The sequence below is a fragment of the Lepisosteus platostomus genome, chromosome 15 (genome assembly GCF_059453375.1).
Source record: "Lepisosteus platostomus isolate fLepPlt1 chromosome 15, fLepPlt1.hap1, whole genome shotgun sequence".
NCBI lineage: Eukaryota > Metazoa > Chordata > Actinopteri > Semionotiformes > Lepisosteidae > Lepisosteus > Lepisosteus platostomus.
In genome coordinates, this window is record NC_142625.1 from 11,629,094 (window position 1) to 11,644,418 (window position 15,325).

Consider the following 15,325-nt stretch of genomic DNA (forward strand, 5'->3'; position numbering starts at 1 on the left):
GTTGTCTGAAAAAACGCGTTTATTTCGGGCTGAAAAACACGTTTTGCAGAGTGTACTGTTACTGCCCCATAACTTACATGGGGTTGACCAAACTTGCAGAAACATGTTTATTTCTGCTGAAAAACACGTTTTGACCCTTTCTGCACACTGGGGTTAAGAGCTGAGTGTGTGGGCTCTTCTGAGACTTGCTGCTACATGGGTATTCAGTTGTCTGAAAAAACGCGTTTATTTCGGGCTGAAAAACACGTTTTGAAAAGTGTACTGTTACTGCCCCATAACTTACATGGGGTTGACCAAACTTGCAGAAACATGTTTATTTCTGCTGAAAAACATGTTTTGACACTTTCAGCACACTGGGGTTAAGATCTGAGTGTGTGGGCTCTTCTGAGCCTTGTTGCTACATGGGGATTCAGTTGTCTGAAAAAACGCGTTTATTTCGGGCTGAAAAACACGTTTTGAAAAGTGTACTGTTACTGCCCCATAACTTACATGGGGTTGACCAAACTTGCAGAAACATGTTTATTTCTGCTGAAAAACATGTTTTGACACTTTCAGCACACTGGGGTTAAGATCTGAGTGTGTGGGCTCTTCTGAGCCTTGTTGCTACATGGGGATTCAGTTGTCTGAAAAAACGCGTTTATTTCGGGCTGAAAAACACGTTTTGAAAAGTGTACTGTTACTGCCCCATAACTTACATGGGGTTGACCAAACTTGCAGAAACATGTTTATTTCTGCTGAAAAACATGTTTTGACACTTTCAGCACACTGGGGTTAAGATCTGAGTGTGTGGGCTCTTCTGAGCCTTGCTGCTACATGGGGATTCAGTTGTCTGAAAAAACGCGTTTATTTCGGGCTGAAAAACACGTTTTGCAGAGTGTACTGTTACTGCCCCATAACTTACATGGGGTTGACCAAACTTGCAGAAACATGTTTATTTCTGCTGAAAAACACGTTTTGACCCTTTCTGCACACTGGGGTTAAGAGCTGAGTGTGTGGGCTCTTCTGAGACTTGCTGCTACATGGGTATTCAGTTGTCTGAAAAAACGCGTTTATTTCGGGCTGAAAAACACGTTTTGAAAAGTGTACTGTTACTGCCCCATAACTTACATGGGGTTGACCAAACTTGCAGAAACATGTTTATTTCTGCTGAAAAACATGTTTTGACACTTTCAGCACACTGGGGTTAAGATCTGAGTGTGTGGGCTCTTCTGAGCCTTGTTGCTACATGGGGATTCAGTTGTCTGAAAAAACGCGTTTATTTCGGGCTGAAAAACACGTTTTGAAAAGTGTACTGTTACTGCCCCATAACTTACATGGGGTTGACCAAACTTGCAGAAACATGTTTATTTCTGCTGAAAAAACATGTTTTGACACTTTCAGCACACTGGGGTTAAGATCTGAGTGTGTGGGCTCTTCTGAGCCTTGCTGCTACATGGGGATTCAGTTGTCTGAAAAAACGCGTTTATTTCGGGCTGAAAAACACGTTTTGCAGAGTGTACTGTTACTGCCCCATAACTTACATGGGGTTGACCAAACTTGCAGAAACATGTTTATTTCTGCTGAAAAACACGTTTTGACCCTTTCTGCACACTGGGGTTAAGAGCTGAGTGTGTGGGCTCTTCTGAGACTTGCTGCTACATGGGTATTCAGTTGTATGAAAAAACGCGTTTATTTCGGGCTGAAAAACACGTTTTGAAAAGTGTACTGTTACTGCCCCATAACTTACATGGGGTTGACCAAACTTGCAGAAACATGTTTATTTCTGCTGAAAAACATGTTTTGACACTTTCAGCACACTGGGGTTAAGATCTGAGTGTGTGGGCTCTTCTGAGCCTTGTTGCTACATGGGGATTCAGTTGTCTGAAAAAACGCGTTTATTTCGGGCTGAAAAACACGTTTTGAAAAGTGTACTGTTACTGCCCCATAACTTACATGGGGTTGACCAAACTTGCAGAAACATGTTTATTTCTGCTGAAAAAACATGTTTTGACACTTTCAGCACACTGGGGTTAAGATCTGAGTGTGTGGGCTCTTCTGAGCCTTGTTGCTACATGGGGATTCAGTTGTCTGAAAAAACGCGTTTATTTCGGGCTGAAAAACACGTTTTGAAAAGTGTACTGTTACTGCCCCATAACTTACATGGGGTTGACCAAACTTGCAGAAACATGTTTATTTCTGCTGAAAAACATGTTTTGACACTTTCAGCACACTGGGGTTAAGATCTGAGTGTGTGGGCTCTTCTGAGCCTTGTTGCTACATGGGGATTCAGTTGTCTGAAAAAACGCGTTTATTTCGGGCTGAAAAACACGTTTTGAAAAGTGTACTGTTACTGCCCCATAACTTACATGGGGTTGACCAAACTTGCAGAAACATGTTTATTTCTGCTGAAAAACACGTTTTGACCCTTTCTGCACACTGGGGTTAAGATCTGAGTGTGTGGGCTCGTCTGAGCCTTGCTGCTACATGGGTATTCAGTTGTCTGAAAAAACGCGTTTATTTCGGGCTGAAAAACACGTTTTGAAAAGTGTACTGTTACTGCCCCATAACTTACATGGGGTTGACCAAACTTGCAGAAACATGTTTATTTCTGCTGAAAAACATGTTTTGAACCTTTCTGCACACTGGGGTTAAGATCTGAGTGTGTGGGCTCTTCTGAGCCTTGCTGCTACATGGGGATTCAGTTGTCTGAAAAAACGCGTTTATTTCGGGCTGAAAAACACGTTTTGCAGAGTGTACTGTTACTGCCCCATAACTTACATGGGGTTGACCAAACTTGCAGAAACATGTTTATTTCTGCTGAAAAACACGTTTTGACCCTTTCTGCACACTGGGGTTAAGATCTGAGTGTGTGGGCTCTTCTGAGACTTGCTGCTACATGGGTATTCAGTTGTCTGAAAAAACGCGTTTATTTCGGGCTGAAAAACACGTTTTGAAAAGTGTACTGTTACTGCCCCATAACTTACATGGGGTTGACCAAACTTGCAGAAACATGTTTATTTCTGCTGAAAAACATGTTTTGACACTTTCAGCACACTGGGGTTAAGATCTGAGTGTGTGGGCTCTTCTGAGCCTTGTTGCTACATGGGGATTCAGTTGTCTGAAAAAACGCGTTTATTTCGGGCTGAAAAACACGTTTTGAAAAGTGTACTGTTACTGCCCCATAACTTACATGGGGTTGACCAAACTTGCAGAAACATGTTTATTTCTGCTGAAAAACATGTTTTGACACTTTCAGCACACTGGGGTTAAGATCTGAGTGTGTGGGCTCTTCTGAGCCTTGTTGCTACATGGGGATTCAGTTGTCTGAAAAAACGCGTTTATTTCGGGCTGAAAAACACGTTTTGAAAAGTGTACTGTTACTGCCCCATTACTTACATGGGGTTGACCAAACTTGCAGAAACATGTTTATTTCTGCTGAAAAACATGTTTTGACACTTTCAGCACACTGGGGTTAAGAGCTGAGTGTGTGGGCTCTTCTGAGACTTGCTGCTACATGGGTATTCAGTTGTCTGAAAAAACGCGTTTATTTCGGGCTGAAAAACACGTTTTGCAGAGTGTACTGTTACTGCCCCATAACTTACATGGGGTTGACCAAACTTGCAGAAACATGTTTATTTCTGCTGAAAAACATGTTTTGACACTTTCAGCACACTGGGGTTAAGATCTGAGTGTGTGGGCTCTTCTGAGCCTTGTTGCTACATGGGGATTCAGTTGTCTGAAAAAACGCGTTTATTTCGGGCTGAAAAACACGTTTTGAAAAGTGTACTGTTACTGCCCCATAACTTACATGGGGTTGACCAAACTTGCAGAAACATGTTTATTTCTGCTGAAAAACACGTTTTGACCCTTTCTGCACACTGGGGTTAAGAGCTGAGTGTGTGGGCTCTTCTGAGACTTGCTGCTACATGGGTATTCAGTTGTCTGAAAAAACGCGTTTATTTCGGGCTGAAAAACACGTTTTGAAAAGTGTACTGTTACTGCCCCATAACTTACATGGGGTTGACCAAACTTGCAGAAACATGTTTATTTCTGCTGAAAAACACGTTTTGACCCTTTCTGCACACTGGGGTTAAGATCTGAGTGTGTGGGCTCGTCTGAGCCTTGCTGCTACATGGGTATTCAGTTGTCTGAAAAAACGCGTTTATTTCGGGCTGAAAAACACGTTTTGAAAAGTGTACTGTTACTGCCCCATAACTTACATGGGGTTGACCAAACTTGCAGAAACATGTTTATTTCTGCTGAAAAACATGTTTTGAACCTTTCTGCACACTGGGGTTAAGATCTGAGTGTGTGGGCTCTTCTGAGCCTTGCTGCTACATGGGGATTCAGTTGTCTGAAAAAACGCGTTTATTTCGGGCTGAAAAACACGTTTTGCAGAGTGTACTGTTACTGCCCCATAACTTACATGGGGTTGACCAAACTTGCAGAAACATGTTTATTTCTGCTGAAAAACACGTTTTGACCCTTTCTGCACACTGGGGTTAAGAGCTGAGTGTGTGGGCTCTTCTGAGACTTGCTGCTACATGGGTATTCAGTTGTCTGAAAAAACGCGTTTATTTCGGGCTGAAAAACACGTTTTGAAAAGTGTACTGTTACTGCCCCATAACTTACATGGGGTTGACCAAACTTGCAGAAACATGTTTATTTCTGCTGAAAAACACGTTTTGACCCTTTCTGCACACTGGGGTTAAGAGCTGAGTGTGTGGGCTCTTCTGAGACTTGCTGCTACATGGGGATTCAGTTGTCTGAAAAAACGCGTTTATTTCGGGCTGAAAAACACGTTTTGAAAAGTGTACTGTTACTGCCCCATAACTTACATGGGGTTGACCAAACTTGCAGAAACATGTTTATTTCTGCTGAAAAACATGTTTTGACACTTTCAGCACACTGGGGTTAAGATCTGAGTGTGTGGGCTCTTCTGAGCCTTGTTGCTACATGGGGATTCAGTTGTCTGAAAAAACGCGTTTATTTCGGGCTGAAAAACACGTTTTGAAAAGTGTACTGTTACTGCCCCATAACTTACATGGGGTTGACCAAACTTGCAGAAACATGTTTATTTCTGCTGAAAAACATGTTTTGACACTTTCAGCACACTGGGGTTAAGATCTGAGTGTGTGGGCTCTTCTGAGCCTTGCTGCTACATGGGGATTCAGTTGTCTGAAAAAACGCGTTTATTTCGGGCTGAAAAACACGTTTTGCAGAGTGTACTGTTACTGCCCCATAACTTACATGGGGTTGACCAAACTTGCAGAAACATGTTTATTTCTGCTGAAAAACACGTTTTGACCCTTTCTGCACACTGGGGTTAAGATCTGAGTGTGTGGGCTCGTCTGAGCCTTGCTGCTACATGGGTATTCAGTTGTCTGAAAAAACGCGTTTATTTCGGGCTGAAAAACACGTTTTGAAAAGTGTACTGTTACTGCCCCATAACTTACATGGGGTTGACCAAACTTGCAGAAACATGTTTATTTCTGCTGAAAAACATGTTTTGAACCTTTCTGCACACTGGGGTTAAGATCTGAGTGTGTGGGCTCTTCTGAGCCTTGCTGCTACATGGGGATTCAGTTGTCTGAAAAAACGCGTTTATTTCGGGCTGAAAAACACGTTTTGCAGAGTGTACTGTTACTGCCCCATAACTTACATGGGGTTGACCAAACTTGCAGAAACATGTTTATTTCTGCTGAAAAACACGTTTTGACCCTTTCTGCACACTGGGGTTAAGAGCTGAGTGTGTGGGCTCTTCTGAGACTTGCTGCTACATGGGTATTCAGTTGTCTGAAAAAACGCGTTTATTTCGGGCTGAAAAACACGTTTTGAAAAGTGTACTGTTACTGCCCCATAACTTACATGGGGTTGACCAAACTTGCAGAAACATGTTTATTTCTGCTGAAAAACATGTTTTGACACTTTCAGCACACTGGGGTTAAGATCTGAGTGTGTGGGCTCTTCTGAGCCTTGTTGCTACATGGGGATTCAGTTGTCTGAAAAAACGCGTTTATTTCGGGCTGAAAAACACGTTTTGAAAAGTGTACTGTTACTGCCCCATAACTTACATGGGGTTGACCAAACTTGCAGAAACATGTTTATTTCTGCTGAAAAACATGTTTTGACACTTTCAGCACACTGGGGTTAAGATCTGAGTGTGTGGGCTCTTCTGAGCCTTGTTGCTACATGGGGATTCAGTTGTCTGAAAAAACGCGTTTATTTCGGGCTGAAAAACACGTTTTGAAAAGTGTACTGTTACTGCCCCATAACTTACATGGGGTTGACCAAACTTGCAGAAACATGTTTATTTCTGCTGAAAAACATGTTTTGACACTTTCAGCACACTGGGGTTAAGATCTGAGTGTGTGGGCTCTTCTGAGCCTTGCTGCTACATGGGGATTCAGTTGTCTGAAAAAACGCGTTTATTTCGGGCTGAAAAACACGTTTTGCAGAGTGTACTGTTACTGCCCCATAACTTACATGGGGTTGACCAAACTTGCAGAAACATGTTTATTTCTGCTGAAAAACACGTTTTGACCCTTTCTGCACACTGGGGTTAAGATCTGAGTGTGTGGGCTCGTCTGAGCCTTGCTGCTACATGGGTATTCAGTTGTCTGAAAAAACGCGTTTATTTCGGGCTGAAAAACACGTTTTGAAAAGTGTACTGTTACTGCCCCATAACTTACATGGGGTTGACCAAACTTGCAGAAACATGTTTATTTCTGCTGAAAAACATGTTTTGAACCTTTCTGCACACTGGGGTTAAGATCTGAGTGTGTGGGCTCTTCTGAGCCTTGCTGCTACATGGGGATTCAGTTGTCTGAAAAAACGCGTTTATTTCGGGCTGAAAAACACGTTTTGCAGAGTGTACTGTTACTGCCCCATAACTTACATGGGGTTGACCAAACTTGCAGAAACATGTTTATTTCTGCTGAAAAACACGTTTTGACCCTTTCTGCACACTGGGGTTAAGAGCTGAGTGTGTGGGCTCTTCTGAGACTTGCTGCTACATGGGTATTCAGTTGTCTGAAAAAACGCGTTTATTTCGGGCTGAAAAACACGTTTTGAAAAGTGTACTGTTACTGCCCCATAACTTACATGGGGTTGACCAAACTTGCAGAAACATGTTTATTTCTGCTGAAAAACATGTTTTGACACTTTCAGCACACTGGGGTTAAGATCTGAGTGTGTGGGCTCTTCTGAGCCTTGTTGCTACATGGGGATTCAGTTGTCTGAAAAAACGCGTTTATTTCGGGCTGAAAAACACGTTTTGAAAAGTGTACTGTTACTGCCCCATAACTTACATGGGGTTGACCAAACTTGCAGAAACATGTTTATTTCTGCTGAAAAACATGTTTTGACACTTTCAGCACACTGGGGTTAAGATCTGAGTGTGTGGGCTCTTCTGAGCCTTGTTGCTACATGGGGATTCAGTTGTCTGAAAAAACGCGTTTATTTCGGGCTGAAAAACACGTTTTGAAAAGTGTACTGTTACTGCCCCATAACTTACATGGGGTTGACCAAACTTGCAGAAACATGTTTATTTCTGCTGAAAAACATGTTTTGACACTTTCAGCACACTGGGGTTAAGATCTGAGTGTGTGGGCTCTTCTGAGCCTTGCTGCTACATGGGGATTCAGTTGTCTGAAAAAACGCGTTTATTTCGGGCTGAAAAACACGTTTTGCAGAGTGTACTGTTACTGCCCCATAACTTACATGGGGTTGACCAAACTTGCAGAAACATGTTTATTTCTGCTGAAAAACACGTTTTGACCCTTTCTGCACACTGGGGTTAAGAGCTGAGTGTGTGGGCTCTTCTGAGACTTGCTGCTACATGGGTATTCAGTTGTCTGAAAAAACGCGTTTATTTCGGGCTGAAAAACACGTTTTGAAAAGTGTACTGTTACTGCCCCATAACTTACATGGGGTTGACCAAACTTGCAGAAACATGTTTATTTCTGCTGAAAAACATGTTTTGACACTTTCAGCACACTGGGGTTAAGATCTGAGTGTGTGGGCTCTTCTGAGCCTTGTTGCTACATGGGGATTCAGTTGTCTGAAAAAACGCGTTTATTTCGGGCTGAAAAACACGTTTTGAAAAGTGTACTGTTACTGCCCCATAACTTACATGGGGTTGACCAAACTTGCAGAAACATGTTTATTTCTGCTGAAAAAACATGTTTTGACACTTTCAGCACACTGGGGTTAAGATCTGAGTGTGTGGGCTCTTCTGAGCCTTGCTGCTACATGGGGATTCAGTTGTCTGAAAAAACGCGTTTATTTCGGGCTGAAAAACACGTTTTGCAGAGTGTACTGTTACTGCCCCATAACTTACATGGGGTTGACCAAACTTGCAGAAACATGTTTATTTCTGCTGAAAAACACGTTTTGACCCTTTCTGCACACTGGGGTTAAGAGCTGAGTGTGTGGGCTCTTCTGAGACTTGCTGCTACATGGGTATTCAGTTGTATGAAAAAACGCGTTTATTTCGGGCTGAAAAACACGTTTTGAAAAGTGTACTGTTACTGCCCCATAACTTACATGGGGTTGACCAAACTTGCAGAAACATGTTTATTTCTGCTGAAAAACATGTTTTGACACTTTCAGCACACTGGGGTTAAGATCTGAGTGTGTGGGCTCTTCTGAGCCTTGTTGCTACATGGGGATTCAGTTGTCTGAAAAAACGCGTTTATTTCGGGCTGAAAAACACGTTTTGAAAAGTGTACTGTTACTGCCCCATAACTTACATGGGGTTGACCAAACTTGCAGAAACATGTTTATTTCTGCTGAAAAACATGTTTTGACACTTTCAGCACACTGGGGTTAAGATCTGAGTGTGTGGGCTCTTCTGAGCCTTGTTGCTACATGGGGATTCAGTTGTCTGAAAAAACGCGTTTATTTCGGGCTGAAAAACACGTTTTGAAAAGTGTACTGTTACTGCCCCATAACTTACATGGGGTTGACCAAACTTGCAGAAACATGTTTATTTCTGCTGAAAAACATGTTTTGACACTTTCAGCACACTGGGGTTAAGATCTGAGTGTGTGGGCTCTTCTGAGCCTTGTTGCTACATGGGGATTCAGTTGTCTGAAAAAACGCGTTTATTTCGGGCTGAAAAACACGTTTTGAAAAGTGTACTGTTACTGCCCCATAACTTACATGGGGTTGACCAAACTTGCAGAAACATGTTTATTTCTGCTGAAAAACATGTTTTGACACTTTCAGCACACTGGGGTTAAGATCTGAGTGTGTGGGCTCTTCTGAGCCTTGCTGCTACATGGGGATTCAGTTGTCTGAAAAAACGCGTTTATTTCGGGCTGAAAAACACGTTTTGCAGAGTGTACTGTTACTGCCCCATAACTTACATGGGGTTGACCAAACTTGCAGAAACATGTTTATTTCTGCTGAAAAACACGTTTTGACCCTTTCTGCACACTGGGGTTAAGATCTGAGTGTGTGGGCTCGTCTGAGCCTTGCTGCTACATGGGTATTCAGTTGTCTGAAAAAACGCGTTTATTTCGGGCTGAAAAACACGTTTTGAAAAGTGTACTGTTACTGCCCCATAACTTACATGGGGTTGACCAAACTTGCAGAAACATGTTTATTTCTGCTGAAAAACATGTTTTGAACCTTTCTGCACACTGGGGTTAAGATCTGAGTGTGTGGGCTCTTCTGAGCCTTGCTGCTACATGGGGATTCAGTTGTCTGAAAAAACGCGTTTATTTCGGGCTGAAAAACACGTTTTGCAGAGTGTACTGTTACTGCCCCATAACTTACATGGGGTTGACCAAACTTGCAGAAACATGTTTATTTCTGCTGAAAAACACGTTTTGACCCTTTCTGCACACTGGGGTTAAGAGCTGAGTGTGTGGGCTCTTCTGAGACTTGCTGCTACATGGGTATTCAGTTGTCTGAAAAAACGCGTTTATTTCGGGCTGAAAAACACGTTTTGAAAAGTGTACTGTTACTGCCCCATAACTTACATGGGGTTGACCAAACTTGCAGAAACATGTTTATTTCTGCTGAAAAACATGTTTTGACACTTTCAGCACACTGGGGTTAAGATCTGAGTGTGTGGGCTCTTCTGAGCCTTGTTGCTACATGGGGATTCAGTTGTCTGAAAAAACGCGTTTATTTCGGGCTGAAAAACACGTTTTGAAAAGTGTACTGTTACTGCCCCATAACTTACATGGGGTTGACCAAACTTGCAGAAACATGTTTATTTCTGCTGAAAAACATGTTTTGACACTTTCAGCACACTGGGGTTAAGATCTGAGTGTGTGGGCTCTTCTGAGCCTTGCTGCTACATGGGGATTCAGTTGTCTGAAAAAACGCGTTTATTTCGGGCTGAAAAACACGTTTTGCAGAGTGTACTGTTACTGCCCCATAACTTACATGGGGTTGACCAAACTTGCAGAAACATGTTTATTTCTGCTGAAAAACACGTTTTGACCCTTTCTGCACACTGGGGTTAAGAGCTGAGTGTGTGGGCTCTTCTGAGACTTGCTGCTACATGGGTATTCAGTTGTCTGAAAAAACGCGTTTATTTCGGGCTGAAAAACACGTTTTGAAAAGTGTACTGTTACTGCCCCATAACTTACATGGGGTTGACCAAACTTGCAGAAACATGTTTATTTCTGCTGAAAAACATGTTTTGACACTTTCAGCACACTGGGGTTAAGATCTGAGTGTGTGGGCTCTTCTGAGCCTTGTTGCTACATGGGGATTCAGTTGTCTGAAAAAACGCGTTTATTTCGGGCTGAAAAACACGTTTTGAAAAGTGTACTGTTACTGCCCCATAACTTACATGGGGTTGACCAAACTTGCAGAAACATGTTTATTTCTGCTGAAAAAACATGTTTTGACACTTTCAGCACACTGGGGTTAAGATCTGAGTGTGTGGGCTCTTCTGAGCCTTGCTGCTACATGGGGATTCAGTTGTCTGAAAAAACGCGTTTATTTCGGGCTGAAAAACACGTTTTGCAGAGTGTACTGTTACTGCCCCATAACTTACATGGGGTTGACCAAACTTGCAGAAACATGTTTATTTCTGCTGAAAAACACGTTTTGACCCTTTCTGCACACTGGGGTTAAGAGCTGAGTGTGTGGGCTCTTCTGAGACTTGCTGCTACATGGGTATTCAGTTGTATGAAAAAACGCGTTTATTTCGGGCTGAAAAACACGTTTTGAAAAGTGTACTGTTACTGCCCCATAACTTACATGGGGTTGACCAAACTTGCAGAAACATGTTTATTTCTGCTGAAAAACATGTTTTGACACTTTCAGCACACTGGGGTTAAGATCTGAGTGTGTGGGCTCTTCTGAGCCTTGTTGCTACATGGGGATTCAGTTGTCTGAAAAAACGCGTTTATTTCGGGCTGAAAAACACGTTTTGAAAAGTGTACTGTTACTGCCCCATAACTTACATGGGGTTGACCAAACTTGCAGAAACATGTTTATTTCTGCTGAAAAAACATGTTTTGACACTTTCAGCACACTGGGGTTAAGATCTGAGTGTGTGGGCTCTTCTGAGCCTTGTTGCTACATGGGGATTCAGTTGTCTGAAAAAACGCGTTTATTTCGGGCTGAAAAACACGTTTTGAAAAGTGTACTGTTACTGCCCCATAACTTACATGGGGTTGACCAAACTTGCAGAAACATGTTTATTTCTGCTGAAAAACATGTTTTGACACTTTCAGCACACTGGGGTTAAGATCTGAGTGTGTGGGCTCTTCTGAGCCTTGTTGCTACATGGGGATTCAGTTGTCTGAAAAAACGCGTTTATTTCGGGCTGAAAAACACGTTTTGAAAAGTGTACTGTTACTGCCCCATAACTTACATGGGGTTGACCAAACTTGCAGAAACATGTTTATTTCTGCTGAAAAACACGTTTTGACCCTTTCTGCACACTGGGGTTAAGATCTGAGTGTGTGGGCTCGTCTGAGCCTTGCTGCTACATGGGTATTCAGTTGTCTGAAAAAACGCGTTTATTTCGGGCTGAAAAACACGTTTTGAAAAGTGTACTGTTACTGCCCCATAACTTACATGGGGTTGACCAAACTTGCAGAAACATGTTTATTTCTGCTGAAAAACATGTTTTGAACCTTTCTGCACACTGGGGTTAAGATCTGAGTGTGTGGGCTCTTCTGAGCCTTGCTGCTACATGGGGATTCAGTTGTCTGAAAAAACGCGTTTATTTCGGGCTGAAAAACACGTTTTGCAGAGTGTACTGTTACTGCCCCATAACTTACATGGGGTTGACCAAACTTGCAGAAACATGTTTATTTCTGCTGAAAAACACGTTTTGACCCTTTCTGCACACTGGGGTTAAGATCTGAGTGTGTGGGCTCTTCTGAGACTTGCTGCTACATGGGTATTCAGTTGTCTGAAAAAACGCGTTTATTTCGGGCTGAAAAACACGTTTTGAAAAGTGTACTGTTACTGCCCCATAACTTACATGGGGTTGACCAAACTTGCAGAAACATGTTTATTTCTGCTGAAAAACATGTTTTGACACTTTCAGCACACTGGGGTTAAGATCTGAGTGTGTGGGCTCTTCTGAGCCTTGTTGCTACATGGGGATTCAGTTGTCTGAAAAAACGCGTTTATTTCGGGCTGAAAAACACGTTTTGAAAAGTGTACTGTTACTGCCCCATAACTTACATGGGGTTGACCAAACTTGCAGAAACATGTTTATTTCTGCTGAAAAACATGTTTTGACACTTTCAGCACACTGGGGTTAAGATCTGAGTGTGTGGGCTCTTCTGAGCCTTGTTGCTACATGGGGATTCAGTTGTCTGAAAAAACGCGTTTATTTCGGGCTGAAAAACACGTTTTGAAAAGTGTACTGTTACTGCCCCATTACTTACATGGGGTTGACCAAACTTGCAGAAACATGTTTATTTCTGCTGAAAAACATGTTTTGACACTTTCAGCACACTGGGGTTAAGAGCTGAGTGTGTGGGCTCTTCTGAGACTTGCTGCTACATGGGTATTCAGTTGTCTGAAAAAACGCGTTTATTTCGGGCTGAAAAACACGTTTTGCAGAGTGTACTGTTACTGCCCCATAACTTACATGGGGTTGACCAAACTTGCAGAAACATGTTTATTTCTGCTGAAAAACATGTTTTGACACTTTCAGCACACTGGGGTTAAGATCTGAGTGTGTGGGCTCTTCTGAGCCTTGTTGCTACATGGGGATTCAGTTGTCTGAAAAAACGCGTTTATTTCGGGCTGAAAAACACGTTTTGAAAAGTGTACTGTTACTGCCCCATTACTTACATGGGGTTGACCAAACTTGCAGAAACATGTTTATTTCTGCTGAAAAACATGTTTTGACACTTTCAGCACACTGGGGTTAAGATCTGAGTGTGTGGGCTCTTCTGAGCCTTGCTGCTACATGGGGATTCAGTTGTCTGAAAAAACGCGTTTATTTCGGGCTGAAAAACACGTTTTGCAGAGTGTACTGTTACTGCCCCATAACTTACATGGGGTTGACCAAACTTGCAGAAACATGTTTATTTCTGCTGAAAAACACGTTTTGACCCTTTCTGCACACTGGGGTTAAGAGCTGAGTGTGTGGGCTCTTCTGAGACTTGCTGCTACATGGGTATTCAGTTGTCTGAAAAAACGCGTTTATTTCGGGCTGAAAAACACGTTTTGAAAAGTGTACTGTTACTGCCCCATAACTTACATGGGGTTGACCAAACTTGCAGAAACATGTTTATTTCTGCTGAAAAACATGTTTTGACACTTTCAGCACACTGGGGTTAAGATCTGAGTGTGTGGGCTCTTCTGAGCCTTGTTGCTACATGGGGATTCAGTTGTCTGAAAAAACGCGTTTATTTCGGGCTGAAAAACACGTTTTGAAAAGTGTACTGTTACTGCCCCATAACTTACATGGGGTTGACCAAACTTGCAGAAACATGTTTATTTCTGCTGAAAAAACATGTTTTGACACTTTCAGCACACTGGGGTTAAGATCTGAGTGTGTGGGCTCTTCTGAGCCTTGCTGCTACATGGGGATTCAGTTGTCTGAAAAAACGCGTTTATTTCGGGCTGAAAAACACGTTTTGCAGAGTGTACTGTTACTGCCCCATAACTTACATGGGGTTGACCAAACTTGCAGAAACATGTTTATTTCTGCTGAAAAACACGTTTTGACCCTTTCTGCACACTGGGGTTAAGAGCTGAGTGTGTGGGCTCTTCTGAGACTTGCTGCTACATGGGTATTCAGTTGTCTGAAAAAACGCGTTTATTTCGGGCTGAAAAACACGTTTTGAAAAGTGTACTGTTACTGCCCCATAACTTACATGGGGTTGACCAAACTTGCAGAAACATGTTTATTTCTGCTGAAAAACATGTTTTGACACTTTCAGCACACTGGGGTTAAGATCTGAGTGTGTGGGCTCTTCTGAGCCTTGCTGCTACATGGGGATTCAGTTGTCTGAAAAAACGCGTTTATTTCGGGCTGAAAAACACGTTTTGCAGAGTGTACTGTTACTGCCCCATAACTTACATGGGGTTGACCAAACTTGCAGAAACATGTTTATTTCTGCTGAAAAACACGTTTTGACCCTTTCTGCACACTGGGGTTAAGATCTGAGTGTGTGGGCTCTTCTGAGCCTTGCTGCTACATGGGTATTCAGTTGTCTGAAAAAACGCGTTTATTTCGGGCTGAAAAACACGTTTTGAAAAGTGTACTGTTACTGCCCCTTAACTTACATGGGGTTGACCAAACTTGCAGAAACATGTTTATTTCTGCTGAAAAACATGTTTTGACACTTTCAGCACACTGGGGTTAAGATCTGAGTGTGTGGGCTCTTCTGAGCCTTGCTGCTACATGGGTATTCAGTTGTCTGAAAAAACGCGTTTATTTCGGGCTGAAAAACACGTTTTGAAAAGTGTACTGTTACTGCCCCATAACTTACATGGGGTTGACCAAACTTGCAGAAACATGTTTATTTCTGCTGAAAAACACGTTTTGACCCTTTCTGCACACTGGGGTTAAGATCTGAGTGTGTGGGCTCTTCTGAGCCTTGCTGCTTCCTTGGTGTTCAGTTGTCTGAAAAAACGCGTTTATTTCGGGCTGAAAAACACGTTTTGAAAAGTGTACTGTTACTGCCCCATAACTTACATGGGGTTGACCAAACTTGCAGAAACATGTTTATTTCTGCTGAAAAACATGTTTTGACACTTTCAGCACACTGGGGTTAAGATCTGAGTGTGTGGGCTCTTCTGAGCCTTGCTGCTACATGGGTATTCAGTTGTCTGAAAAAACGCGTTTATTTCGGGCTGAAAAACACGTTTTGAAAAGTGTACTGTTACTGCCCCATAACTT